The 24,518-nt window shown below is 39.6% G+C and overlaps 1 protein-coding gene and 1 long non-coding RNA gene across 8 annotated transcripts in view; one reads left to right on the forward strand and one right to left on the reverse strand.

Annotated features, from left to right (window-relative positions):
- Positions 1-24,518, reverse strand: part of TBL1XR1 (TBL1X receptor 1) — a 166,336-nt gene that overhangs the window by 87,303 nt on the left and 54,515 nt on the right. The gene's annotated exons all lie outside the window — the stretch shown is intronic.
- Positions 1,655-11,331, forward strand: LOC111093849. 2 transcript variants are annotated; one of them, XR_005384030.1, is made up of 5 exons: positions 1,656-1,694; positions 1,899-2,114; positions 3,598-3,791; positions 10,373-10,459; positions 10,982-11,331. It is a non-coding gene; the product is annotated as an uncharacterized LOC111093849 (long non-coding RNA). The 2 variants fall into 2 exon arrangements; XR_005384031.1 differs by lacking the exon at positions 1,899-2,114 and having other exon boundaries at positions 1,655-1,694.

Genomic DNA, 24,518 nt, shown 5'->3' on the forward strand with positions numbered 1-24,518 from the left:
ATGATCCCAACATAATTAATCAGCTCAGAAAGATATTAAATGAACTTCTTGGCAAAAGAAAAGTCACAGATAAAGAGCAAATTAAAGTGCTTAGCACATGAGTGAAAACACAACAAATAGTGATTACTTGCAAGTGGAACAATAAAAGAAGAAAAATATTTGTAAAACAAAAGAGTTTTGACTGAATCATCTCAATTCCATTGATCCGTTTCACAAAAGACTTTATTAGCTGTCTTCTTCCACATGGCAATTTCTAATAACATACCAAGCATTCATCAAGGCCTAAATTAGCATCTAGATGTCTGTACTCTCCTCTCCCCATTTTGCTTCCCACCCAATCACATACACAGATAATATTCTAGGAATGCAGATGATGCAGCTCGCGGAAAGGGGGAAAGAGCTTAACAGAGGAAGTATCCTAAGGAGACCAACTCTGAGATCAGATTGAAAAGCAGCTCAAACAGCTCCGCCATCAATGGCTATAATTTTCCACTTCCCTTTATTATTTAGGTAACTCAGGATAAATGGATTCAAAAGCTGTATATTATGATCCCAATTTCCTAAAAATCAGATACATTCAATACCATAAAACCACATCAAAAACAATTTAAACACGCACTGGTGTCTAATCCTCCTCCTCCTCCTTACTTCAGTTGAGTTAGTTTCATTGGTAGCATTATGTGCGGCTGAATTCTGTATTAAATTTATACCAAAAAAAAATTGTCTAAAAATAAGACAAATAAGCTATCAAGTACCCTGAAATTTGCCTGTCAGAGACTAAGCGATGCAATTAAAGACAATAAAAAATACAAATTCTCTTATGTAAGCCACAGAGCTTTTAAAATTAAAGTTTGGTTTGGGCAGTTTCAAGTGTTACTGAAAGTCAAATTTATTTTTTAGGCACTACCTCTACCCATCAAAAGTTTCCAGTTCACTAACTTTCAAAATGTTGAGAATCTGAAGATGTGAAAGGCTTAGACTCAAACTTGAGTTGTGATACTAGAAAGGTGATATAAAAACATATGGATCAATATACACTATTGTCAGTTGCTTTAAAGACAAAAGTGGTATCAACAAAGTATAATTTCCTTTTTCAAAAAAAAAAACATACTAAATTAATGGTGCAACTTAGAATCTGTGATGCCTTAGAAATGATAGATCTGACACTGTTTTCTTCTTAACACAAAGCTGATAATAGCTCATCTTTTTACTTTTTAAGTAGTTTGGGAGAAAGAAACAAGCAGAGGGGTGGGTGACAGAAGGCAACGGGAATAGCATCGGGACCGAAGAAGTAACAGGATGCAAGGAAAAATCAAACTTTGCCTACACCAAATCGGCCTATGACCACATAGGCAGGTAGGTACCTTAGCACTTAACAAGTCAGAAGAAAAAGCTGATATAATTCCTACATTGTATTAGGTTTCTCACTCTTCCCAAGGGTTGAATATTTGATCAAGACACTAAGAATTTGAACAGCTAATTAGTATAACACAGAAATCATTCTGCTGAACAATATATTCCCAGCAGAAATGAAACAGTTCTGCTAGGGATGTTGGGTCTTTGATTAACTGTCCTACAGAAATACCTTTCCAGACTCCAGATTCTAACCTGATTGTGACACAGTGGGTCCCTCACTCAGATTTAATTGGTCTAGAGTAGAATCTGCACATCAGTTGCATGAAAAGCTCCCCCAGGTAATTCTAGTGGGTGTTAAAAATCACCGGAAAGGGCAGGATGGGGAGTTTTACTACTCAGATTCCAATAAATAATCTATTGGGGAGGGCATGAAGGGATCATTTCTTTCAAATATTAGCATTGCAAAGTGACTAGTTCTCAGAACTAGAGTGGGAACTGTACTGTATCAAGTAAATTAAAAGTCTTATTAATTTGATTTTAAGGTTAATGGTAAGAAACAAAAAAATAAACTCAACCTCTCTCAACCATCCAAAAATGATTTGGAAAAGGACGGACAGTAGTGAGGACATCTCAGAAAGAGACCCAGAAAAAGACTACAAACAGAGGAGGGATCATTAAAAAGCACGAAAGGAGCAAAGCTGCTACCTACATGTGGATAAAGAGTCTCCCAAGTCAGACTCTACTACATGTGACAAATTGTACGTAGTAGGTACATGTTATAGAAAGGTGCTTTTTTCCTGCTCAATATGATGGAAAAGTGTCACACGAATCAACTGAAATGTTCGAACAAAGCCCGGATCTACCACTCAGCAAGGAAGTCACTGCAGTCGCACATCATAAAGGGTCGCACCTGCGCCCTGTTAAGTCCTTCCAACTCGGCATTCCAGCGTATCAGCTGCCGCCAGCAGCCTCTGTGGCTCCTCTGTGCCACTCAGACTCCAGGAAGACAAAATGGGGGGGGGGGGGGGGGGGGGGGGATGCTATGGTACAGGGGAAGGAACCTGTACCCTGGGAACCACACCGACTGCACTGGACCCCAAGGCTCCGAAAGTGGCTGAGCTAGCCCATCAAAGACACAGGACTTTAACTCCTGGTGCCTCTGTTTTGACGTATGGAAAATACACTGTTTTAAGAGTTAAATAACTTAATTTTTATAAAGTGCTAAACAGTGCCTGGCATAAGATTCACAGGCAATCATTTTAAAACAATATATGTGAGTAAAAGGAGCCCTTCTCCTGGGAAATGACACAGTCCCATACCAGAGAAACGGCTTGGCCAACAGGGGTGGCCTGGATGTCACGTTTCTAAAAATGAAGAACATGCCAGCAGAGTATTATTTAAATGAAGATTGTCATTCTGAGTTGCCTGGGTGGCTCAGTTAAGTGTCTGACTCTTGATTTTGGCTCAAGTCATGATCTCAGGACCTGGGAATCTACCCCCCCACCCCCCCGTGGGCTCCTGCTGGCCCTGGAGCCTGCTTGAGATGCTCTCTCCCTCTCTGTCTTCCCCTCCCCCCTTCTTCTCAAAAAAAAAAAAAAAAGTCATTCTGAAGTCTTTTGAACACGGAGGAAAAAAATGTATGTACATTAAATTAAATTAGGTTCAGAATTTTAAAGTGTTATATTTCTATATCCTGCTGAAGGAGGAAAAAGTCACTCCTGTGAGTTTCTACTGAATATTTCTTTACAGATTTTCACATGAAAAACCGAAACTTACAGACTGGTTGCTTTGAGTTCTTATTCAATCCAGGCAGTACCAATAAATGCTTTGACTTCAGTAAATCAAAATCATCATGTAACTACCATGTTTCTATCAAAAACCTGTCAGAAATACTGTCCTTTAAGAAATCAGGGCTATCCTGTCTTTTAACATAATTCATTCTAAACATAGGATAAAATAAGTGATATATTTGTAATTCTAAAAAATGTCAAAATTCTTATCTGACGTTAGCTTGCCAAATCGGTTTCCATTTAACTTTTTCACCAAATTTAAAATGAAACCTTTAAACAAGCAAATATAAGCTGTGCCGTCCACGTGAACCACTGAGGGCACGCAAATACAGGGTAAGGACAGGGACACACAGACAGACATACGTGTGTTCTCATTCTCTCTCTCTCCTTGGTCAGGAAAGGAAAGAAGATCCCCTTTCTTAAGTAATTCCATTTATTTACTTCAATACAGAGCACCCCTCTCCTCCCCCTGCCTCGACAGCAACTGTGTGAATCCTGCAAGTGCCTCATCTTTAGCCCTCACAGCGGGGCGATAGGCCGCACACTGGGCCAGCAGCTTCTAGGTACTGCAAGCCACGTGGTCTCTGTCACAACTACTCAACTCCGGTATTATAATGCAAAGCGGCCACAGACAATACATGAAGGGTATGTATTACTTTTTCCAATGAAACTATTTATACATACACACACACACACACAAACAGGGCAGCAAGCAAAGCACTGTGTTACCTACTGAAATAATTCCCCAAAACACCCAAAATTCTACCGAGCCAGGATGGAGCATTAATTTAGATGAGCTAATGATATATTAAAAAAGAAAAAAAAAAATCAAACTAAGAAAAACATCATTCAAACATTCTTTGCTAAAACTATATAACCATTCTATGGGAAACAAATTTCCTAAGGCATTCAAATACTTTTTTTTTTTTTTTTTTTAGATTTTATTTCTTTATTCATGAGGGAGACAGAGAGGCAGAGACACAGGCGGAAGGCGAAGCAGGCTCCATGCAGGGAGCCCGATGCAGGACTCGATCCTGGGACCCCGGGGTCATGACCTGGGCCCAAGGCAGATGCTCAACCGTTGAGCCACCCAGGTGTCCCCAAATATTGTCTTATGTGACACCATACAGAACAATGAAGTCGTTGTGTATGGTGTCAATATTTTTAAAAGTATTAAAATTTCAGTAGTTCACTGTGATCTTCAGACATTGAAAGGACAGTGGAGTAGAATGGAAAGAACAACACGGTTTAAAAGTTCAGTTCTTTCACATTAGATTCGTACAACCACAAGCATGTCCTCATCTGTAAAAGGAGGCTATCATATAACACCATACTCTGCAGAGATAGTGGATTCGATAGCCTGGTAGGTATGGACACAGACGCCAGTTCATTGTAAAAAAACACCACCACCGACCAGAAACTATGATTTAAAAACAAGACAGCACCAACCCTATAAAAGTCCCTAAAGATGCTTTCACATCTTTATTAATATAATAAAGTAATTAGTATAATTAGAATTATACTTATAAATAGTGATAATTATAAAATATATATATATAGTTTAAAAGGACACAGAGGATTAAGAATAGTACAGTATTAAAAGATTTTAAGAATTAGGTTCTAAGTAAAGAAAAAAAACTGTTTATGACTTACCATGAGATTATAAAAATAGCAATGGGAAGTATTAAAAAAAAAAAAAACAAATAACAAAGAGACAGAACAATGAAGGCACAGAGTCACAGACTAGACCTGGAAATGAACCCTCTTCACCAGAGCAAATGGAAGCAAGAAAACACGTTGGCCGTAAGTTTTGCCAAACCTAATGTTCAGCAAGTCGTGGGTGAGAAGAAATGAGAGTTATTATGAATATTTTAAATTAAGAGAAAATGAGCTTGTATTTTAGCTTTCTATCACAGTTGAATGACAGACACCAAAAATCACTTCTATAATGTGAACTAAAGCGTACAGCAAAAGACTTTTTTTACATGTTTTAACAACTCTAAGTCATAATTAACAGGTAAATATGGGAAAAAAACAAGTAAAACAAAATGTTGATTCTCTTGTCTTTTCCCGTTCTCTAATACCGAAGCAACCAAAGATTCCATCGACAACAAAGGACCTACATTCTAGAAATAAACTGTCTCCATTAGTGAGGCTTCAGTTAATCAAGAAAACAGAAACCAAAAAGCCGATTCTCCTTCAGGAGATTAGGAAGCAACATAATTTAAAGCCTCTGCTTTATCTCTCAGCCAAGTCTGATGGCAGGACTGTGACTGTCGCCGTTGTTCCTACTGACTCTAGGAGTTGTCCTGCTACACAGACAACAGACCTGGGGACGAAAGGGGAAGAAAAGTTTTATTAACCTTTCGACTACACTTTGTTAATTTTTAAAGTTAACCCTTTCCTAATAACACTGGAACAAAACTTAGTAAAATGTATCACTAAATAATGATCTTTGCACCCGGGCAGAGTCACTTCCGGCACAATGGACACTACGTGTTACACAGAAGGTGATAAGCTCGGAGGAAAGAAAAAGTCCATGTAGGATGAGGGGCTCAGGAGTCTTCTATGAGGAGGCGGCGGTGCCTCCAGGTTGCAGGAATTAAGGATGGTCAGAACCAGTTTGTACATCAAACGAGAGCTGCAAGACGTGCAAGAGCTACCGGATGTTCTATGCTCTGTACGCAGCAGTCACGTATGAAGATGAGCCTGCCTTACGGTCATGTCCATGGTTTTTGGAAGCCATTACTGGAAAATCCGCATTTACCAAAGAGGTCATTTGTGTTTCAATTTTTCAACACAATTCAATTTGCGTTTCTAATTTTTTCTCTAAACTATCTGTTCTTGCCTACACCTCCTGTATGTATTATGAAGCTGTAATTCTAGGATAAATATTAGGCATGATAAATGACAGGTTTATCTAAACATTTAGCATGACAGGGGCACCTGGCTGGCTCAGTCAGTAGACCATGAGACTCCTGATCTCGGGATCATGGATCTGAGCCCCATGTAGGGCAGAGATTACTTGAAACAACAATTTTAAACTATAAAGTTTAAAAAATAAATATTTAGCACGACAGTATTATGGACATCATCATAAATGTTAATTTTATAACTATTGCCCAGAGTCTGTTTAGTCAACTATTTTTCATACAAGCATTCTTGCACAGTAACATTGAAAAGCTTTGAACTTTTTGAAGACACAGGATACACAAACAGAAAACCCCCAAAAAACAAATACAGAAAAAATGCCAGTAAAATGGAATGTCTGGTCACTTAAGTTCTACTACAGTTTAGATACAGGCTCAATTTTTAAACATCCAGCAAATGCTTACATTGTGCAAGGTAACTGCATATATTTACCTGCCATCATTACCTTAAAATACTGACCTAGGTAAAAATAACAACAGTGTGGATACAGACCAAGACTTCCTCAAATGCTTAAGAACCATTGGTCTCCCCCCACCCCGACTTGTTTAATATTCTTGAATAAAACAGAAATAGACAGTGAGACTAGTTTATGAATAAATGCACAAAGCCAGAACTATAAAGATTAGCTGAATTTGTTTCAATATCTTCCACTATAAATTCCTGGAAAAAATTATCTCTGTAACCATGCCTACTGCCATACCTAAAACGTAATTCCGGATTGCAAGGAGTATTGAATGAGAAGGGGGTGGTGATGATCCGCAGAGAAGGGGGAAGGGCAACAAAATCTTAACCTCTTCTTCTTAAGAAGGAATATAAGCCAGAAATTGTTTCAAGAACACTAACAGGAAAATATCTATCTTTCCTACAAAAAGGATCAAAATCGGTTGTGTGTTGACTATTCACTGGCCTCTTGATCTCAAGTCAGGGCTCATCAATCAGATAAAAAGAACTCTGATGACTCAGCCTGGATTAGACGAGCTCACAAATCCTAAGGCCACGGAGTTTACCCAGAGCTGGAGGGCTCTCCAGGGATCCCGCAGGGGGGAAGGCTATGGGTAGCGCGGCGGGCAGGCGCGTGGGCCCACCAGGCCGTCCAGGAGCTCCTGCCCCCGCCCCTCTGCCTGCCACCACCGCGTCACTGCTCGGCCACGCGGGGCAGGGATTCACCACAGGCTGTGGAAGCCACCTTGGCTTAAAGACTCCAAGCTCCACAGAGGGACCAACGTCAGTTTATGAGTTTCCTGGGCGCAGCTTCCCGGGGACCCAGCCGTCGAGGGGCGGGCTCGCTTCTAAGAACATGCCACCCCTTCCCTCTGTACGGACGCCCAGGCCCGACGCAGTCCACGCATCAGGGGCCACTCGGCCTCACGCCCCTGCCGGCCGGGAATCCTGCTGGACACGCCACTTCTGTGTTTTAGGTGAAACAGCCAGAAACCGAACGACGGTTACTTACCTACAGAAGGAGAAATGGTCTGTGAACCCCTTCCTCACGAACAGCTGGGTCCTCATCCCTACTCTGCCTCTAGGATGTCACGGGTCCTGTCTTGGTTGGGCCTTAGAGCTTCCATGAGACCAATTCACCTCCTTTAGGTAATGACTAGGTTTGACCGAACTGAAGTGAGAAGTAGGGCAACACGGACAGAAAACCAAACTAACATACGACAAAGTATCTTACAAATAGCACAGAAAATCTCTTGCGATGACATGAAGGCTAATGAAGCTAAAGCCAAGACGTCTAGTTCAAAAGGAAATTGAGGCCCAGAGGTTCGATATTCTTACCAGAAACAACAAAATATGAAACTCTGCACCGCTCGCACCCTTAGGAGCATTTGAATCTAGTGACAAGCTGCCTAGTATTGTTGTGTGTGTTTCACACACTAGTTAACGCCCAGAGCAGCTCCCAGGCCGGGACCAACCTCAGGAAGCCTCTAGAAAGAGCTCTAGTAAGCGGCCATCGCATGCGGGGCTAGAGTCCCAACCATGCTCCTCCTCCAGGCCTCCGCAGTCTGTTTTCAAAGCTTCTCTGTTTCCAAAAAGTTTCCTTTATTGCAACGACACAGATTTTTTTTTTAAGATTTTATTTATTTATTCATGAGAGACACAGAGAGAGAGGCAGAGACCCAGGCTGAGGGAGAAGCGGGCTCCCTGCGGGGACCCTCGATCCGGGTCTCCAGGACCACGTCCTGGGCGGAAGGCGGAAGGCGGCGGTGAACCCCTTGAGCTCTAGGTCCGCCCTCTCTTACTGCCACGGGGAGGGAAGTCAGTCCAGCCACCACCATCCGGCACCCGCCAGAAGACGGTGTGAGTCCACCAACCAATAAATACTACTGTTCTGCCACCCATCCCTCCCCGGCGCTCACATACGGTGGACCTCCAGTATCTCACACAACTAGCTCCTGAAACACCATGTCGATCCAGGTGTTTAAAAACAGACACACACAGAAATCAGTAACTTCATCGGATGGGAGGTTACATTTTTTTAGATGATGTATCAGTACCCATAAGAAAACATGGAATTTTAAAAAGCATACTCCTCCTCTTTTGGAAGTTTAGCAAAAAGTCCTGGAAGGCACAGAAGCACCACAGCCATTTCTGCTTTTGGCTTAATCTTCATCACCCAAATCAAACGCCTAGAAGTCATCCCTGACTCTTCCCTCTCATCTCCTCTGTCAGCTGGATAATCATTAAACTTGGCCAATTCTTTTTCCCAAATATCTCTACAAAGCCTACCGGTTCCTTGAATCTCACCACCCACACTCCTCAGTCTCCTCCCCTACAACTTTGATGAAATCTAAGGCCCAAATTATTTTTAACAGGCCTGCATCCCAAAAGCTGTAATGCAGCAGCACCTGAGTGTCTGAAAATTCAGTTGTCTTTTAAATTTTGAAGTGAAAGAAGCAATAGTAGGTTTCTTTGTCGGGTCACTATTTAATTAGCTCTTTATTCACATTAAAACTATTTAGTTGCCTTCAGCCTCTCTGCTGAGGTACCAGCAATTCTGTTCAAAGCAACAACAGGTCCACCTAAACTTCCACCTTCTCAGCCTTTCTCGTGGCTAGAGGCAGCCTCGGGGCAGCCGGGTGGGGGGGGGGAGCCACGGAGGAACCACAGGGGAGCCACGGGGAGCCGCGTCAAACAGTCTAGCTGATAAGCTCTAACCAGAAAGGGGCCGGGCAGGAGCTCCCAGCCACCCCAGCCTGAGAGGCTGCAAGGGAAGCTTTTGTTTTCCTGACGACAGGCAGCAGATGCAGCACTTGGTCCTGTCTGAAGCTGAGGCCTCCTGAAGCAGCGGCCACTGTTCAACCGAGGCGATGGACGCGAGGCCTGATGGAAGTCCTCCCACTAAGGACAAGGGAATAAAAAATAGCAACTTCCTGAGTCTGGATTTGTTTAAAATAATGTTTTCAGCTACTTGAAGCCAACCGGACATCATTCTCCCCAGGGCTGTCTACAAAGCATCTCAAACTTAGTGTGTACACAGCGGATTCACCTCCCGTCTCACACTTGTTCCTCTCCCTAAAGTCTCCAGTGCGGGTGGGGCTCCATCCTCCCTGCCGCCTGCACTGGAAACAAGGCTCTTTCTCCTCTTGTCCCGTCCCATCCTTCCCACAGCTAATCCGTCACCAGACATCATGACCTCCTCCCTGGGGCCTACCTCACAAGTACACTTTAGTTCCTACACCTCCACGACTGGATCGGCTACATCCTTCAGCCGAATCTGAGATCACCTACAGCCCGTCTGAGGCCTAGCGCCACCGCAGGGCACCCGCCTGCATGTCTATGTCCCTTCTCGAGCAGGCTCCGACCTCGAAGGCCGCCCCATTCGGCCTCACGACTCCAGATGCCTCGGCCAAAGCACACGGACACGGCGTGAATGCACCCCTCTCCCCGCGGGGCCAGCGGCTGAAATGAAGACCTCTCCTGCGCAGGACTACAGGAACCAAGGACAATAAAATCGTTGGATTGTTTTCGCTCCCTCACAAAACTTCGGAAGAACAAAGACAGACGTTGGTTTGATGCAAGCCATGTCTAAAATTCAGAATACTGGAAGGATCATTTTTGTTCCAAGGATAAAGAATAAAAACTATGGCCAATTATGTAACAAGCACTTAGCTCTGAAATATTTCATAACCTAAATACGTTATTGTAATGATCACATCTTTGGTGAAACATTTTAATGCTGTGCCATTTAAAGCGCACATTCAAATTTAAAAATGTAACCGCTGCTCTTGAAGGGCATCGGTTTTGCCTTGTTAGGGCACACAGTTTGATTTTGATCCCACTGATTACGTTAGGCCAGAGGAGAAGAACCGCGAAGGCAAGGCGGGAGGCAACGAGGAGGAGAAGAATCGGCAGCGGACGTTCGCCGAGGAAGGTTTAAGGTTTGCTATTTTCCCTTCATTGTTCTATAGACAAAAGCTGGACTACTTCAAGAAAGCAGACCGGTGACAGCTGGCAGGGAGGATGCCTTTCACCATCAGTGTCTGACCCCAAGGTCCTGGGAGGAAAGACAAAAAAGACAGGCAAATCTGCTCTCCTGGCTCTCTAACCCTGGGGCAAGGACCTCACTAGATGTGGCTACAACGGGGGTCTTCTGCACTTCCAGGTCTCTAGGCTTAGGGGTGGCTACTGTGAAATTACATCCCTGTCTCAGGCCTCCTATCACTTTTACTTTCCGCTAACCCCCATCCCCAACAACCTGCAGATTTCACACCCTTGCTCTCCTCTAACCACACCACATCTTCTGCTCTTTTCCATGTGCATTTAACAATCCTATGCCAGGACATTCATTTGCAAACTTCAGAAAATGCAAGGGTCACACACAAATGTCTAGAACTTTACAATTAATTATATTAGTGCATTCACTTATTCAGTAAATATTTACATTGTTTTCCATTCCACAGCTTCATCCATTATTTACCAAATTCTAGGAATTAAGAAACTACACATAGAACTAGAGGACAACCAACTGCAAGAGTGCTGTGACTTCACCGTGACCTCCTGAGCATGAGACATGAGGCTCTTAACTAATCTCTCAGCTGTAAAAGGGGGATTTTAACACTATCTACTCACAGAGGGGTACTGTTATGATAACTAAACGAGATAATGCACATCAAGCATGTAACCCTACCTGAAATATAAAAAGCACTTCATTAATGGCAGTCATTATTTTACCAGATTTTGATATGATGGGACATACTGAACTGTCCTTTAATAGAACCACAGACTTGATTAAATAAACTATCAATCAGTACACCTAATCTAAATGTCTAGAGTGCTTGCTTCACTTTGTGTTTTCATGAATGTTAATGAACAGTTTATTTCATAAAACAAAAATGTGACTTTCTTTTAAACAGACTGCTACTAGCAGTATGATGTATCATGTCTGGATTAAGCAGTAAATATAAAATAAGAAAAAAAGGATTACTGGACACAAAAGCAGGAGTGGGTCAAGATTTTGCCTCTAAGAAATAATATTCATTTTTAATTAATACCAAAACCAATCTTCTATACTGGGTACTCGATTAATCAAATGTCTGTGTTTTAAAGAAATACCAGTCTAATATTATTATTCCTGTACCCTGTCTTCCAAGTAGTAGCTGAGAAGCTACAAAAACTACTGCCTCAACAGCAACACTGAATTCCTGGGAAGGATACTTTTAGTGATAGCAAATAATGTGTAAATTAATAAGGTTTTCATTAAGCCTTCCCCATAATTACACTGCATTTAAAAATGGTACCTTTATTTTGGTTTTGAATGTCATAAAATTACTGAATATCTGTGTAGCCTGAAATTATTTTCCTTCTAGATTTTAAAGCATTAATAGGAAATAACTTGCAGGTTCCCATCCCAGGAAATTCCTCATAAGGCAATGGACACTCTCAGTTCTCCCTGATGTTTGCTTCCTTGGACAATTTAATCTGCTCTATAAACTCTATTAATATGCATCTTGTCTAGTGTAGTAATAAAGATGTTAATAATTTGAGTCAGTCTAACTTCTAATTCCACTAGTACAGTGACTAATTTTCTAATTTGAAAGAAGTCAGCAAGTTCCCCTTGGAGCTTCAATAAATTCCACTTTATTTCCATGTTATTGATTGCGAGAAACATACAGTAAAACTAGCTATTTCATTCAAAGGGCAGAGAACCAGTACTGAAGAGCAGAATCGGTTCAGCATAAGGGGAACTATCAACCAAGACCACTGAACATTTTGACCCCATCAATCTGCTGTTTTTCACACTGTGCAAAGTATTAAGCAGTCAGAAACCAGAAGCCTAAGGCCAATGGCCTTTTATATATTTCTTACTATACAGTATGTGAATTTTTAGCTTTCTCCCCCTCCCTTATTTTATCCATGTTCTCAGGCAGAAATTCAGGACATATTGTAGAATGTTTAAGCGAGGACTACCGTTAAGCCACATTCTATGAAGCTGGTTCCATTCCAGGCCAATATAGAAAGCCTGTTCTTCCAAAAACCATTCAATCTTTTCACTCTCAATGTTCTCAAACATCTAATTCAGAATCTATTTAAGGATCAAAGACTTTACACTATAAAGTGGAAAAGATAATGTAGTTATAACCATACTACACATGCAAAAACAAACTTCTAGAATTGCTTCAAACTCCTAAGTCCCCAAAGAATTCTCTGAATGGAGGAGACCCCTGGGAGGCTCAGCGGTTTGGCGCCTGCCTTCGGCCCAGGGCGTGACCCTGGAGTCCCAGGATCGAGTCCCACATGGGGCTCCCTGCAGGGAGCCTGCTTCCCCCTCTACCTGTGTCTCTGCCTCTCTCTCTCTCTCTCTGTCTCTCTCATGAATAAATAAATAAAATCTTAAAAAAAAAAAAAAAAGGAATTCTCTGAATGGAGAATGAATGCCTTGGCAGAGGCTAAATCTCCTTGAAGTCCAACTCTAATTAGAGATATATTCCTAGACTAAGTTTACAAGGAAGACACAGAAATACTAGATTTTTGCTCTAAGTAGATTTAGAATACTACCTTGATCCATTTGTTGCTGTAAAATAGTAGGGGGATATAGAGAGAGATCCTAAAGCTCCTAATTTCCTAATAAGAGCATTATGGATACCTTTGGTTCTAGTATTTGGTCTTTGATCCTGGCTTCTGGCATAGAGCTCCTAAATGCCTTAGAATTTGCTGGGTGTTAAGAATGCCTTTTGTTCCAATGAGGCAACTCTTGGTGGGAGCCTGGATAACTTCAGGATGAGGGCTGGTCACCAAGAAGACAAAGCCATGATTTAAACTTGGGAACTTTCAGCCCCACCTGCCATCCTTCAGGAAGGGGAGGACTGGGGACTGAGTTCATGACCGATCATGTCCCATATAAAACTCAAAAGTATGCAATTCAGAGCTTCCAGACTGCTGACCATATGGAGGTTCTGTGAGGGCAGCACACGCAGCCAGAGCAAGGGAGCACTGTGCCTCCTCCCCCCACCTCACCTTGCCCCACCCATCTCCTCCACCTGAATGTTCATTCATCATATTATTTTACTATAAATTGGTAAATATAAGTAGTTCCCTGAGTTCTCGCAAATTATCAAACCCAAGGGGGGGTCATGGGAACTCCCAACTCATAGTCAGTCACTCAGAAGCAACAACTGGGACTTGCAACTGGCATCTGAAGTAGAGAGTCCTGTGGGATGGAACCCTCAACCCTGTGGGATCGGAGGCTAACTCCATGTAGACAGAGTCACAACTGAGTTAACTTACAGAACACCCAGCTGGTGCCCTAGAGAACTGCTCGGTGTGGGGAAAAAAAAATCACACACATGCAGTGATCAGAAGTGTCAGAAGTATTATGTGTGTGAGTAAAGGAAAACACAGGAAGGTGTTTCCTGATGGTTCCCAATAGTTCTCCTGCCCAAAAAGCCTCTTATTGCACTCTCCTGTTTTATGCCAATCTGAACAATTTTCTCTCCTCAGGCATTATTTAAAGAACACATATTTCACTAAGACATTATCAGGGACACCTCATTTAAAAGTTAAAGAGAAATAGGGACCCTGGGTGGCGCAGCGGTTTGGCGCCTGCCTTTGGCCCAGGGCACGATCCTGGAGACCCGGGATCGAATCTCACGTCGGGCTCCCGGTGCACGGAGCCTGCTTCTCCCTCTGCCTGTGTCTCTGCCTCTCTCTCTCTGTCTCTGTGACTGTCATAAATAAATAAAAATTAAAAAAAAAAAAAGTTAAAGAGAAATAATAAATTGTGTCTAAAGCTAATAGATCAAGAAAGACATAAACACATAATGTTAACCACCAAAAGACCAAAACACAGGTTTTTAAAAGCACTGTTGTCTCCTGAAAGTAGGGCTGGCAAAGAAGTCTCTCTCTCTCTCTCTCTCTCTCTCTTTTTTTCATTTTATAATATGTAGTCATTACTTCCTTAGTATTAAACAAAAAAAGGTATTGAATTTTCTTATTTTCTAGGTCACCCAGGGCCAGGAAATGAACTTCCTTTCTGTAGGTAACAAATTCCGCCTTTTGCACACTCCCACCACTGGGTGTATCTTTGACAAGTTAGTAAAATTTAATATAACTTTTAGGTAGAAATTCTTTAAGTATGGGATTTTACCAATAAGATTTAAATTTTGAATAATCACTACTATAAAATAAAGTTTAAAGCTGTTGACTTTATACTGATAAAGGATGTTAAGTGTCCTTTTCAACTAAGGCTAAATATCTGGCCATGGAATTGTCATCCACGAGCATGACTAAGAATCCTAGACAAAATTAAAGGGTAGCTCATCATATTCACCCTTTCACTGATTGAGGCAAAGCCCAGAAACAAAGGGGGAAAGAGAAAGGGCATAAGAATAAAAACTTTAATACAATTTTAAAGGAATTCATTTGTAAATTCTTTTACTTATTAGTCTTACTTTCATGTTACGCTTTGAAATACCACACTCTTCATTCAATTTGATTACTGTTCGTTGGGTGCCTACCATAGAGGCCAGGCATTATTTCAGATGCTAAGGACAGAACAGGAAGGAAACTCCCTGAAGTTCATAATCCAGGGGGGAGAGGACAGATAAACAAAGTGAGCACGTTATAATAAATAGGAACTGTCTTATGTCAATTTCTTAGCTGCTCTAAAACCAAGAGATCCCAGTGTTTTAACACTAAAAACAGGATTTTTTAAAAGAAAACCTTGGACTGCCAGGTTTTTAAATCTTCAAGGAATAGCTGGATTCACATATAATTAGGCCTTGCACGGATTTTATTTCTAGACAGGATATGGACATGGATACAGATATGGGCCACTGCCAGCAGAAAGGCCATGAATGCTGGGGTAGAGCGACGTGCAGAGAACAGCCATCCAAACAGCGTCTTTACTGCCACACGACAGGATGAAATTTAACCTGAACAGACAACAGCCATCCACCGCATTGTGACACTCTGCCGGCCTAGATCCTGGTCCAGTCAGCAGCACTGGCTACCAATTTTTCAAACTGTTTTAGTTTATACCTGACTTTGCTCCAAGACCAACCGCCATACTTGAGTGGCTGGGTCTGCAGAAGCTCCAGGATCAACCAGCATGCAGGAACGTTCCAGACACTCTTCAGGCATATATGCTAGTTCACTGGCCTACAGGTCAACCTCACTCATGTTCTTCAAGGTCATTTTATTGCAGGACTATAGCTGCCCTTTCTTTCCACTAAGTTTTGGTATTAGTACATTCTATTTCTGTGAGAAGAGAGTTTGAAGTATCTTCCTCTCCAACAGAAAGCCCTTAGGCTCCCTACACAAACTATGCAAAAACCATCATCCACCCCCGCCCCCAATGTCACATCAAGTGAATCTAGTTATATTCCAAATGAGTCTCATCAACCTTTATTTAAATAACTAAGGGGATCATTTTTCTACTCCAACTCTAAATGCCACACATTAATTATAAAGACCCTCCTTCTTGAGTTCAGAATTGGTAACTTTAATTTCTATGCATCACTCCTTAACCTATGATAGAACAGGTTTATTTGCAATAGTGCCTTCTTTAATTTAGCATGTTGTCGAATGCCCTTCCCTTTCCTTCTCCTCCTTCTCTTGAAAGCCTACCCATGTTTTAAGACCCATCTCAACTCCTTCCTGCCGAAAGCCTTTCCTTACTGCTCCGACCTATCAGTGATGTCTCTCCTCTCTGAAAATCGCTGGTAATAATGCCAAACACAGTCCAGACAGATGAAACAACCAAGGCTGGACTATCATCCAGAACTTCAAACTCCAAAGTTTTTGTTTCTCCAATCTCCTCACTCTAACATTATTTCCTTTACTAATCTGACCATATCCCCTCGCACTCCAGAACTTCCAATGGATTCTTCACACCTACATGGTTTATCTAAAAATCAATCCATCCTTCTAATCACAGGTGAAGTGCAATCTTCTCCACCCACTTTTTTTTTTTTTGACAGTTCTAAGTCATACTGATTTTCCTCTTTTCCAAATTCACTGTATTTTACTAAATAACACATACTGTTGCATCCTCTTACTCTGCATTACTCTCTACATGGTCTCTCATTTACTTCCCCAAACAACTTGAAAGGAAATGTATTACCCATATTTTACAAATGACTCTAAGATGTTAAGTAATTTCCTCACCTTTATACAATTACTCACAATACAGCTGAGATTTAAAACTATGTCACCACTTCAAAGTCCACGTTGTGCTTTTTTTTTTTTTTTTTTTAAGATTTTATTTATTGGAGACAGAGAACACACGAATGGGAGGAGGGAGAGAAGAGGGGGGATTTCAAGGGCTAAGTGCTCAGAGTCTGTTGTGGAGCTAGATCCAAGACCCTGAGATGGCGACCTAAGCAAAATAAAGAGTCAGCTGCATAACCAACTCAGCCACCCAGGTGCCCCAGTCCATGCTCTTGGAATACAGCATACTGTACTTTTTTTTTTTCTTCTTTTCCTTAATACACACAATAGAAACTATGTGGAAATAATGGACAAGCAATTATTTTCCTGTAATTAGTATTCAGGCCTCACTCTTAATGCTTGCACCAGAATTATTTCAATTATTTCAATTCTAACCTAAGCTTTTTCTTGTTATGTGATTCCATACTTTGCAATCCTTTAAAAACAGAGTTAACATAATCTGACTCTGTTCCAGCAAACAAATAAACTCAAACTAAGGAACATTCTTTAAAACTGTCAATGTAAAACTAATAAAACACAAAGAAAGGCTGAGGAACTAGGCCAAATTAAAGATTATTCAATGTGTGAACTTGGACTGGATCTTGGATTAGGGCAAAACAACTACTAACAAGATCAACAGGACAACTGGCAAAATTTGAAATATGGACTATACTAAATAATATATTGTACCAATGCCATATCAATGTTAAATTGTTCCCCAAATCTGATCGCTGCACTGTTATGTAAGAATATCCTTATTCTTAAGGGATACACACAAGTATTTAGAAGTCAATGATCATAATGTGTACAACTTATTCTGAAATGGCCTCAACCAAATTATGAGATAAATAAAAATGATGACATGATTAATAACATTATAAAGCAAATGTGCAAAAATATCAAAAACAGGTAATCTACGTGAAAGGTATGTGAGACTTCAAATTTACAGAAAAGGTGAAAAAAATATTTTGTGAGAGGAATGGGTAGCCATATAGATCAGGGACTGGCAAACAATTTCTGTAAAGGGCCAAGAGATAAGTATATTAAGCTTTGGGGGCCATACAGTCTCTGTCTCATCTACTCAATGCTGCCATTGTAGCACAAACACAGCCGATAGACAGTAATTTAACAAATGGGCTTGGTATGCTCCAAAACACTTTATTTACCAAAATCAAGCCTTAGTTTGCCAACCTTTGAGATAGATGAAAAAGACTGATGAGACTGACCATGAGCTGATAAAAATAAAACTCTGAGAAATCTTCCTATATGCCAATCTCTTTCTTCCCTTCTACAGCCTATCTCCTCCCAGAAAAAAGTCCCATTTTGACTTCACACATTTTTGACTTCACACATCTCTCTTAACCATCATCCTTTACTTCCAAGCAATGTGCAATTTTTTTCAACCAGCTTAAACTCGTGTAGATTGCAGGCCACAGGCATTCACTTTCTCTTTAAATTCTTAACTCCCTGAGAGAGGGGTCTTATCTGGTGATAATATAAATTTGGTGGCCTAGGAGCATTATGCACCAACTTTCATCACTGGCTCTGAATTCAAGTCTCTGGCATTTGGCACAGGGGAAATGTACGAAACACCTACAACCCCACTGAGCCTATTTCTTGTGAGATGTCAGGAAGGCAAGTCTGTTTCTGGTAAAACTGCCATCACATCAGATTCACCTTTAGATTTTACAAGATTTTTTCGAAACTAAACAAGTAAAATCCATGGAAGGTGCAAGTAATGAAGAGTCCTAGATTACTGGAAACCTAGAATGAGACTGGGCTTGAAGGAATTAGAAAAACAACCTCAGCCCCAATCCTACAAATGAAGAAATGAGGGTAATCCCAGTTAATCAATTCCAATTAATCAATGTAAATGAAGTCAAAATTGTGCAGTATGCTGGAAACTAAAGCAAGATTAATATAGTAAGTTGTATTCTATTAATAGAAGATATACTTAAATTAGAATACATCTGTGTTGACAAATTTGCCAAAACTCTTCTTATGGGCACAAATGTCAAATTTATTCATTCCATAATACTGCGCCTACTAAGTGAAGTACATTCTATTAGGTGCTACAAGGTACAACATTTCAAATATCTCCTTCTCCTCTAAAATAAGACATAAAAAGACATGTAAGTGCTATACAAGACTGATGGGCTGAACACTGTAAGACTGGTGGTCACATATCCATCTTTTCAGGCTCTTTCACAAATACCAAATAATTAGCACCAATAATATCTTCATCTTCTAAATTCGATAATATTTTTTAAGTTACAATATAGATCTTACTAGTTGAATATGGGGCACTCTTTTTTTTTTTAAACAAAATTAATTCCTTTCTAAATTTAAATAATAAAGCTATTAAACATTATAAGCAAAAGTTAGCCATAGAAAAATACCATATTATGCAGTATTTTCCCCCACATTCTATCCAGTACTGCAATATACACATCTTATATCTACTAATTGAGAAGAGAAGTTCTTTACTAACTTCTGATAGGGTCATGGAAAGAGACCTATTAACATTAGCAGTCTTTAGGTGGTACACTTAAAAACAGGCAAAGGAAAATAATATTTTTTTTAAGGATTTTTATTTATTTGCGAGAGAGAGAGTACAAGCAGGGAGGAGGGGCAGGGGGAGAAACAGACTCCCCACTGAGCAGGGAACCTGAACCTGATGTGGGACTTCATTCCAGGACCCTGGGATCATGACCTGAGCAGAAGGTAGATGCTTAACAGACTGAGCCACCTAGGCATCCAAAAGAAAATCTCTATAGTATGCTTTAATTTTTTTAATGTATAGTAACTTCAGGGGAAATTCATATTCAAAACAGTATTTTTACATTATTAAGCATTAAAAAATATACACAATAACAAACATTTTAAAATTTTTAAGCCTTAAAAAGCCACAGTCTTAGGAAGACATTACATTTTAATCAAATTGTACCAACTGCTCATTAAGGCATACCTATACCAACATCACAGAAAGAAAAAAAAGCTTTGGTTTGAAGCTAACTAAGCATTCTCAACCAAGATTCCAGGGTATGCTCAAAGTGAGATTTTGAAATAATCTTTAAAATAATGGGGTGCTTGGATGCTTCAGTCAGTAGAGTATGTGACTCTTAATCTTAGGGTTGTAAATTCAAGCCCCATGTTGGGGATAGAGCTCACTTTAAAAAAAGAGAGAGAGAGAGACAAGAAAAGACAAGAAAAGACAAGAAAAGACAAGAAAAGACAAGAAAAGACAAGAAAAGACAAGAAAAGACAAGAAAAGAAAAGAAAAGAAAAGAGAAAAAAAAAGGGAAGGTAGAACCTCTAAAACTGGGCAAACAAGATGAATGTTAAAAACATACAACAGGGAAAAAAAAAAAATACAACAGGCTAAGCTTGGAAGTTTTTCTCTAAAGCTCATTCCAAAATCTCACTTCAAAGAAATAAAGGTATCTGATTTTTTCATGTTCCAAATTCTATTTTGAGCATAATGTGTGAATCTTATCACTAAAAGGTCCTTAAATTATTTTGTCTAAAGGCCAGGTATTTAAATTCATTTGCCTCAATCAGCTTATATAATGATCAGGTTTCTTTCAAACCATAAGATATAGGATTTAAATATACTTATCAAAGAAGTATAGATACGCAATAGCACACTTCCTCCTTTTAACCATATATACTCTTCAAAGAGATCATTTACAAAGAGCATAATTCCTTGAATCAGGAAGGATAACTTATAGATTTTTCTGAAAAGAAAATGATATCCCATTTGTACTAACACAATTTACATTTCCTGCATTTATGCAAGCTTTCTTCATTCCATAATCTACAAATCACAACCATGCCTAAATTTAATGTTAGACGAATACTTTTTTTAGTTCTCATCCCCGCTCTCACTCTGCTACAGTGCCTCATCCCCACTGTTGTGTTTTCCAACAAGGTTAGAGATGTGCACACACACATACACAAAAACATACCCTAACTCATGTGATAAGACTCATTTTCAGAATAATGCAGGACAATGTTAGCTAATTAAAAATTAGGAGTATCATTTCATCATTTAATCCCTCAAGACAATAACCTATTTTCACTCACCCTCATTCTCCTACGTGACAGGAGTCTGGAAAAGGATGAACTCTGAAGGGAAAACCCTTCACAATTGAGAAAGGAAACTACAATAGGAAAAAAGAAAACCTTCCAACAAATTTTGTTCTATGCAGAAATCCTTTCTGTAATTTTAATGACAAAATGATCCTTTATTTAGCCTCTGCTTGAGCTCCTCCAATGTTGAGTGCTTCTGTGTAAGGGTGCTGCTATTTTGCTAAATTATTACATAGCTCTAATTGTTTCAAGGTTCTTCTCTAGGATTCAAATGTATTTACCTGAATTCCTACTCAGAGCTTCTGGAACTATATACCAAACAAGCCTAACTCTACTTTAAATGAAAATCTTTTCGCTACTGCAAGGACTTTCTCCTCGTCTCTCACTCCCAAGTGTTCTATTTCCCATTTTAAAAAATTTGTGACATAACAATTACAAAAACCTGCTCCAGTTTGTGTCCTTCTAAAAATATGACGCCTAAAACAGAACACACTGCTTTATTCACAGTTAGTAGTTAGTAAATTTATTCCCTTTTGGACAATGGGGTGGGAGTAGTCAGTAAAACTCAGAATCTCTAAGTGCAAAAAAGATCTAGAAAGTATAGATAAAAATTCACAAAAATCTGTCACTATAAGAAATGGGTGCTGGGACAACTGGATATCCAATTGGATATGCAGAAGAATACAACTAGAATCCTACTTCATACCACATAAAAAAATTAAATCAAAATGGATCAAATACCTAAGTGACTCTGGATTAAGCAATGGTTAGACAGGATACCTAAAGCACAAGCGACAAAATTTAAAACCTTTTCCCTTCAAAGGATACCACCAAGAAAGTGAAAGCCCACAGAAGAAAATTTTTGCAGAACATGATAAGGGACTTGTGTCTATAATATATAAAGAAAGAGTACAATTCAAGAAGAAGAAGGCAAACAACCTAATTTTAAAATAGGCCAAGTATCTGAATAGCTAGCTATTCCACCACAGACAATCTACAAATGGCCAGTAAACATATGAAAATACTTTCAACATCACTAGACATCAGGGAAATGCCAATCAAAATCACTAGGAAGGCTACCAAAACCAAGGACAGTAATGATGGTAGTTGAGGGGCACCTCGATGGCTCATGGTTAAGCATCTGACTCTTGACTTTAGCTCAGGTCACAATCTCAGGGCTGTGGGATCCGGCCCCTGGATGGGCTTCACACTCAGTGTGGAGTCTGACTCTCTCTCTTCCTCTGCTCCTCCTCTCCCTCTCTAAAATAAATAAATTTTTAAAAATAATAATAATGGTGGTTGAGGATGTGGACAAATTGAAACCCTCAAATACTACTGGTCAAAATGTAAAATACAGCTGTTTTGGAAAAGTCTGGCAATTTCTCAATTATTAGATTAAATCAATTATTAGATTTTAATTAGAAATAATGAATTATTACAATTTCAAAACAAATTACTATAAAACTAACAGGTGTCGTTAAAAGATTTCATAAAAATAAAAAACTGTATCAGGACATGTGTCCTTCCTATGTATCCAATGACCATAATACCTCATTCTTATAAATTTTTTTTTTTTTTTACAATTTTATGTATTTATTCATGAGAGACACAGAGAGCGCGCGAGAGAGGCAGACACAGGCAGAGGGAGAAGCAGGCTTCATGCAGGGAGCCTGACATGGGACTTGATCCTGGATCTCCAGGATCACGCCCTGGGCTGAAGGCGGCGCTAAACCTCTAAGCCCCTGGGGCTGCCCTCAATCTTATATTCTAGGTGACAATAAAACAGCAAGTACACTTGATGTGCCAAGGAGCTAGCCTAGCAATTTTCTTTATAATTACCACTGACAATTAAAATAGCTCCCTAAATAAATTCCAGATTTTCAAATAAAAAAAATTACCCTTCAAACTAATAAAAAAAATTTATAATCAAATAAAGTAAAATAAGTTGGAGAGCAAGGACTTTTAATCAAAGTTACCAAGTGCGTGATTAATCATTAATAGCTTCTAGAGAAGGATCATATATAAAAAGAAAGTAAACTCTATCAAATAAAGCTGATGTGTATTTGTTTCAAAAGGTAACAATGGACTATTCGTGCCTGGTCCTCTCAAATCAAGGTAAGGCTTTTAAAGCAGATCGCTGGGTCCTACCCCTATTCTTTCAGTGCCAACTGCTAGGAGTGGGGTGGAACCAAGGATCTGTGTCTAACAGGTACAAGATGTTGATGCTACCTGAGATCACACTTTGGGACCTACTATACTACACAAACCTGAAACATAAAGCAACATTCTTTTAAGAACAAAAACTGATAATATTAATAATCCAACAATCAACTATCAAAAATCATTAATCAAAACAGGATATGTAATAAAATTAAGACACATCAAAAAGCTTTCTTATCTTCAGGACTTAATCAGCATTGTCTGCTCCAATTGATAATGCTTCTGTTAACATGCCCATAAGCTATCTTTGAAGCCCTTGATGAGCTACAGTGCACCCATGAAGCCTGCTCTCATTCTCCTAGCTGGAAATAACTGCTTACTCCTTAGAGGAACTTAAGTTCAAAGGAGTATCACCCAAAAGATGATTGTTTAACTGTATCATTTGTTCAGCTCTGTGTATTCTGTATTCAAGACTTATCTTACCTATTAAAGTTTCATGGTAGCCAACAACCATTTTTATATCCTTTAGAGCTCTTAGCACAGGCTCTCCAAAAATACTGAATAAAAATGTGTTCAGTAAGTATTTAGAACCAGTAACTTTCATTTCATCCCCAAAGAAAATGAAGATGCAGAAACCAAGCTTTTACAGAGAAATGAAGTCAAAATCAAATCCTTTCTAAATAACTATACATAATGTTAAGTTATAATATTTAACAATTTAGGTTCAGGTTTTTTAGGCATAAAAGCACTGGATTGGGAGGTTCAAAACCTAGCTCCAATAATAACTTACAAGTCCTGAGTTGATTAACTTACTCTGCTCATAAAACACGTTCACAATCCAAAAATTGGCTACTTGTTTTAAACATTAATCTGCCACAGACAGATTACAATCAGTATGGGACCTGCTGCCCAAGTACAATTATTTCTGTAACATATTACTTCCATTAAAGTATCTGTTTCATGACATGTATTAGACATGCTGCCACCTGACCCATATAAAAATGCTCAATTTGCACAAATTCCCACCAATTTCCTTGAAAACAAGGTGGTATTGCTATTACCACAGAATACAGCAAAGAATTCAGCAACACTGTAAAAAATGTCTTAAATTTTTCAGTACCATGAACTTTAATTCTTCTATATTTCTACACAACTCCATTATATTAGCTTTAATCTATCTGCACATCCTTTACACAGTACCTAGCATATAATAAATAGGTTCCGAAGAAATACACAAAATCATTGTTGTCCCTCATGACCTTCTAGAGTCCTCTTCATAAAGCTCATGAGACTATTAAGATACACATTTGGCAACTTAGGGAAGAAATGAGATCCAGAGCAGCTCCAAGAACTCAAGTCCTAAGTACATGAAGAACATACCCCTTTTTACAATTCTATTTAATCAATGATGGACTCCAAGGTCAGAACAGACAATAAAGAGATCATTTTTCAAAACTTACCAGTCAACTTAAGGAGCTAGGGGGTGGCTGTCTGTTTAAACATATACTGGCAGTCCTCATTTGGTATGCTAGTGTGGTC

This window comes from Canis lupus, chromosome 34 (assembly GCF_011100685.1).
Source record: "Canis lupus familiaris isolate Mischka breed German Shepherd chromosome 34, alternate assembly UU_Cfam_GSD_1.0, whole genome shotgun sequence".
Classification (NCBI taxonomy): domain Eukaryota; kingdom Metazoa; phylum Chordata; class Mammalia; order Carnivora; family Canidae; genus Canis; species Canis lupus.